Below are 6,480 nucleotides of genomic sequence, written 5' to 3' on the forward strand. Positions count from 1 at the left end.
CAACATTTTGTTAGTGCGTTCTCTGCCATATATATATGCAATTAATGTTAGCATTGATTAATTGACATCAAGTAGATATGAGAAACTCCTTAAAATATAGCATGTTATAAAAATGTAAACACTGCTTCATCAGGTGGTTGAGGTACACTTCCTAGAAGTGTCCTCAATTATGAACTGAGCACCTGCATGAATAATAACTTGACTATGAGGTAAACTACAAGTTTCTCACAAGTAACTTAGAGCTGAGCACTCTTATAAAAAATCCCTGGTTGGTTTAGGATATCACATATCATAAAAGCCTTATGAGTGAGTGTTTTCACTTGCTTTGCCAGAACCTTCTCCAAGGGAAAGGAATATTATTACTACATCAACTATTGCCCACTGGTATGCCTTGATGCTGGTGGGTGCAGGTAAATAAACAGCCTTCATGGATTTGTGAATGCTTTTTACATATAAATGATAGGTATTACCATTTTGAAGGTTAATAATGAAGTCCTTATTTTAAACTTTCAGTTTGTTTTCAAAAATGACTTGGGAGGCACCAGACTAGGTCCTCTGGCCCTGAAGAATCTTCTAAAGGTTTTAGGTTATGAATCATGTTTGCCTTCCATAAAAGTAGGCCCAGAGGTGCCTTGTTGGGAATAATGATCCGATACGTGACATGTAAATAAAAAGCCGAATATGCCACCTTTGACACATTTATTTTACTCTTGACTTGAATATTACAGCACATCAAATGGTTTACAAGACAAATACATCGTAGGTATTGTGCTAACACACAACAGGTCAGGATGAAGCAAGCTCCAACATTGGGGACACTAGAAGAGAGGTGGTTGTATCGCCCAAACTTTAAACCAGCAACAATGGGATACTTAAACTATAGACAAAGACTGCCCCACAATCCATCCTACATCCAGTCTCAGGAGCACATCAATTATGAGAAACCCGGAACTCTGAGCTAAAGTACAACCAATGCAAGCTCCTGTTTTTTTTGTTTTTTTTTGTTTTTTTTAACGTTTACCTTCCCAGTAGTGCAGGTCCTTCTTCAGTAACTGGAATCACACTTTCATACACCTTTCAGGAGGTTGTTGGGCATCAATAATCTTTGCAAGCCTCTCCATACACAGTGAGGGGCTACCATCACTTGATACATGCTTATGCCTAAGTGTGGAACAGAATGCCACCCGCAGCCCTAACTTTACTAACGCTGACTGGTCAGAGGCATCATCTATTCTGAGAAGTGAGGAAAGTTCCATCTGGAGCCTCTCCACTTTTTAACCTCACTAAAATCAATTATAGCAGCTCTAAAGGTCACTCTTGCACCCAGGTATGCGTTTTGTATGCAACAAGATCTTGTCAGCTATTCGGAACCTCCCAAACTATCATTCTAGCTCACTCTTTCTGCCAATAATCACGTTCCATGAAAGATCCACTACCTAAGAAATAGCTAGACCTTATTTCCTGCTATCAAAAATATTTTCCTTCACCTCTTGAATCTGGCCATGAGCCATAAGGTCAAATCTATAGAGTATTTAAACCCTCAATGAATGCAAATTTGATGATATAAGCATACAAATCCATCCATGAATGTTTTATCTAAACTGGAATCCACTACTGTAAACTTCAAATTTGTCGCAAGCTCGTTTGACTTTAACATGTCGATGGCAAGTTAAGCTGGCCAAAGTATGTTAACGCCTAAATCATTTTACTGTATGTTGTAAAATACTGCAAGCCACTTTTATGCCCCACACTAAAAAACAGAAAAAAGTACTACCCCCATCCTGCCGTAGTCTGATGTCCTAGAACTAAAAATACATGGCTACCTCCACAGAGAAATGACTAAAAGATCACCAAAGACACAATGCAGTACCTTCTAGCTGGACTTCCTATCATGTGGCTATGCAGAACTAAATTGCTAAGTACCATCTGAACACTGGCTGTTGTCCTCAATTGCAAACCTGCCCTCATATGACAGATAATAAAAAAAAATATATATATATATATCTACTGGCGGTCGCCAGTAGATAGTTATAGTTAGGACCGAGTTTCCATAGGAAATCTCAAAATTCTATTTTGAATAACTTTGGCGCCGATTGACGAATCCTCGCGAAATTTTCAAAACTAATGGGGCGCTCCGCTCCTACCCTGAAAGTCTCGGGGTGATTCGTCAAGCGGGGGCCGAGAAAAAGGGGGGGTCCCAAAACGCGTTTTCCCCATGGATTTTTCCATAGGGACTTTAGTCGCAGCTACAGCCCGAACGGCTGAACAGAATTACGTGAAATTTGGCAGAGAGGTAGCCATAAGATCCATGAAGTGCCTTTTGCAGGTTTCGTGTAAATCTGCTCAGTATTTCCAGAGAAAATAGCATTTAAATCAATATATATATATATCTGTACGCGCGCAGCGTGCGCGCTGGGTACGCGCACCTTGCCGTACGCAATTCTGATTGGTTGTTAGATCTTAGTAAACATTCGAATCGGTCGAAACCAGGAAGTGTCGGCCGCCATTTTGTCTCTCGCACTCTGAGGGGGTGAAAAACAAATGTGGAGAACGTGAAAAGGGGGCAGGGTGGACAGTTCCTGACCCCCTAGCCTTGGTCAGGGGGTCCCAGAAGGACCCCCAAGGGCAACATTTTTTAATTTTTTTTTTCGGAAAATCGCCGAGTGCACGCACCTTGCGCGCACCACCCAAACGGAAAAAATTCTGCGAAGTTCGCGCAGCGTGCGCGCACTCCATGATTTTTCAAAAAAAAATGTATTTGGCCCTTGGGGGTGAAGCGCTCCGTGCCCACCGCGCGTGCACGGCACTAACTGCAAAGTGGGCGCGAGGTGCGCGAAGCGCACCGCATGCCCACTGTGTGCGCACGGCACGAACTGCGTAAAGTGGGTGCACGGTGCGCGAAGCGCACCGTGTGCCCACCGCGCGCTCACGGTGCGCGAAGCGCGCGAAGCGCACAGTGCGCACGCCGAGAAAAAGTTTTGTTTAAAAAATTATATTAATAAATACATAACTTAGCATTTAAAAAACCGTACAAATTCACTGAAAAAACCATAGGTTTCACACACGTTATAGTTAGGAATTAGCATTTAAAAAACCTTGCAAATTCACTTAAAAAAACCATAGGTTTCACACATGTTATAGTTAGCTGGGCATTTCCCTCGTAAAAAAACCAATGAAATTACCCGTTATAGTTAGTGCAGGCAACTATAACTCACGCGACCGCAATCCGCTGCTGATGACGTCAGATATTACATCACTGATGACATATGTGTCTTTCTAAAAAAAAAAAAAAAAAAAAAAAAAAAAAAAAATGAAATATATGTATAGCTAAAGATGAATGGAAGGAGACATGGGTAAATAAGTGTCTAAATACAGTGATGTAATATCTGACGTCATCAGCAGCGGATTGCGGTCGCGTGAGTTATAGTTGCCTGCACTAACTACAACGGGGAATTTCATTGGTTTTTTACGAGGGAAATGCCCAGCTAACTATAACATGTGTGAAACCTATGGTTTTTTTAAGTGAATATATATATATATATATATATATATATATATATTCAAACGGCACCTGACATCTCCATGTTAGATGGCACAAAAATTCAGTGACTAATAACTACTTTCCATTTCCTCGTTTCTCACTCACTGTTCATTGCTAGTCTACACAATACACTACTCCATCTTACACAAAGAATGTAAATGGCAGCTCAGTGCAAAGAGAGGAAGGAGCCAGGCGGTAGGGTGCAATGTGCCTTGAACTTCTCAGACCTCCTGAACCCTTAAGGGTGAATGAGGACTAGCAAAGAAGGGAGAATGAAAGTGAGAAGAATTAGGAACAGAAGGAGCAACAGTAGCCGACTATGAATCATGGGGGGGGGGGGTTTAAATCCAATAGGTTGTTGCTTCAGCTGGTATATGCGTCCCTGTATGCTTTAGTATCACCAATCAAAAACACCAGTGTTCTGGCAGTTTAACCCTCCTCATAATTATATGCTTTACAGAATTATTTATGCGGCTAGGCTTCCCCACAAAAGCAGAGGGAAAGCTTAGAAATGGGCCTATTATTTGAAGACGGGATACTTAACTATTCTAACTCTAGTCTGCAAGTATTTGGGAAAGTGTATTTTTGGGATTCCTCGACTTAGTCTCAGTAAGTAGCAGGGAGAATAATAATGTGGACATGTTAGCACCCCTATATGCAATATATTTGTACACTTAGAAGCAGTGGTAGGGCACATAAAGGCCTTTTGCGTCAACATGCGAAATGCAACAACTTCTGGTGTGCTCATTTGTCGGGAAAGAAGAAAGTCTATTCTATGCCTTACCTAAAACAATTCTCATTGAATTGCTTTAATCTGTTTCTCAGTTCTGGAGAGAGGGAATAACACATAGGTTTTAATGTGAATGATTCAGAAAGGGGTCGGCTCCTTCCGCTAACACAACATCACAAAGAGGATTCTCTTGCAAACATCCGAGCTGGAAACTTTTTGATCTGTAGGATACAGAACTGTTGTCAAATAGCACATTCCAATACATTTTTAACTGACTGCAAATCTTTAGAAAACTCATCTAATGCAGAAAACAAATTCTTGACTGCTGGACTGTGGAGTAAGACAACCTCTGTGTTACACCCAGCGGTCTCAATCTGCAAGCACTGTGTGATCCTGAGCATGTGACCCGGTCCTCTAACTCAGTGCCCTTATGTAGTATGAGTACGAAGAATTATACTAAGTGATGGTATTACATTCTTCTGCTAAAAAGACATTTAAGACTATATGCATTACAAACAAATCAGAAGTTTACAGTACAAACACTGAAAAATTCAAAATATTCTTTAACCTCAAATGTCATAAAAAGTAGTTTAAGTTTCCATCTATTTTATCATACATATAACTGCACATCAACAATTACAATGCCTAGGCCTTTGATTCCTAACAAGACAATTACGACTGAACTGAATCTACAATATTAACCAATTCATGGTAACTATGTTAATTGTCACGAAACAGCCTTTTTGTTGGCAATGTCAGTCCATTCGTCAAGGCAGCATGATCAAACATTCTTAAGATTCTGAAGGACAACACATGTTGATACCTGGCAAACATGGGCTTGCGGACACAAGCATGTTTTTTGTTGAATAAGAGGAAACTCCTTTTTTCAAAACAACCTTTCCTATGAAATGCATTTACGGTGATGCCGTGTACAAGTATGGGCTTCAGTGTGAGCTAGAGTTGTATATGTGATAGAAGTCGTATATGGAGAAACCTAAGGTTGTGATCATGGATGTGAACGAATGGGAACCCGGTATATGAAGATAAGTAATCTACGTACCTCCGACTCTGAAGAAGTGGGGTTTTCGGGAAACACATCCTGGCTGATTACACTGAAAATGGGTACCAATACCAAAATTAACAACTAACATCGAAATGGATGGCTGACATTGCCAACTAAAACACTGCCATGTGACAATAACTAATACCATAAATAGGTTGAAGTTATTGATCAAATTTCATGCACAATTATCCTGTCGGTGGTTTAAGGCCAATGTACTGTAAAGGTTGAAGTTCAATTGTCTGTGTGATTAAATATATGGAATGATAATTACTTTCTATGACATTTATTGCGGTTAAAGAATATTTTGATATTGAACTTTTTATGGTTTTTCTGTATCCGCACCGATTAGTTTATAATAAATACAGAAAATTGTGACCAGTGGAATTTTCTGGCCCATTTCAGGTAGAGAACAGCAGAGCCACATGCCGACTTAAAATCCCACATTGTCATACCTTTTACGACTACTTTGCTCTACCATTTAACATAAGGTTATCCCTAGATAATTCGTATTAGTTAGCAACTGCCAACCGTTTTACACAAAAAAAATAAATGCACAAAACAGAATTTACATACAAGTGCATTTTTAAAAGATATAGGACAACCCAGATATTTTTTTTACTATCATTTAATTTAAAGATTTCAATAATTCACATTTAATTTTATAAAAAGAAGCTAGAACCCATATTTAGCCACAGCAGAAGTGGTACCAACCCTTGGAGAGGAAGTAACTTATGAGCTGGAGTCAAACTTACAAGTCGGAGACCAGAATGTCGTGGCCTTCGAGTGACAGTGTCTGCCTTGATCAAGATCTACTCTTTTGCAAGAAGTTAACCATCTAGACACTTTCTGAACGCCAGTCTAAATCTATTCCAAACTTTTGATGTGGATGGATCCCAAAGGTCTGGACCCACTAAGATTCCCCCGGTGGTCTGCAGGTAAGGAAACCAAAGATGCTGCCACAGTGAGGTCAATGAAAAATCACCACTGAAGCCCTACCTACGAAACTTTAGCCATATCTCTGCCAGAGGGGTGATAAGGAGTGAGTGAAGAATTTACCCTCCTCCTTTCAGCAAATGGCTGGGTAGTGTGATGCCAATCTAAGCAGGAGGACCTCAGCAAGTCTGCACATGGATGTTCCTGCGTGCA

General features: G+C 40.3%; 1 protein-coding gene across 2 annotated transcripts in view; it reads left to right on the forward strand.

Annotated features, from left to right (window-relative positions):
* The window catches only part of LOC146811672 (microfibril-associated glycoprotein 4-like), a 639,295-nt gene that overhangs the window by 382,786 nt on the left and 250,029 nt on the right, over positions 1-6,480 (forward strand). The window lies entirely within an intron of this gene.

This window comes from Triturus cristatus, chromosome 7 (assembly GCF_964204655.1).
Source record: "Triturus cristatus chromosome 7, aTriCri1.1, whole genome shotgun sequence".
NCBI lineage: Eukaryota > Metazoa > Chordata > Amphibia > Caudata > Salamandridae > Triturus > Triturus cristatus.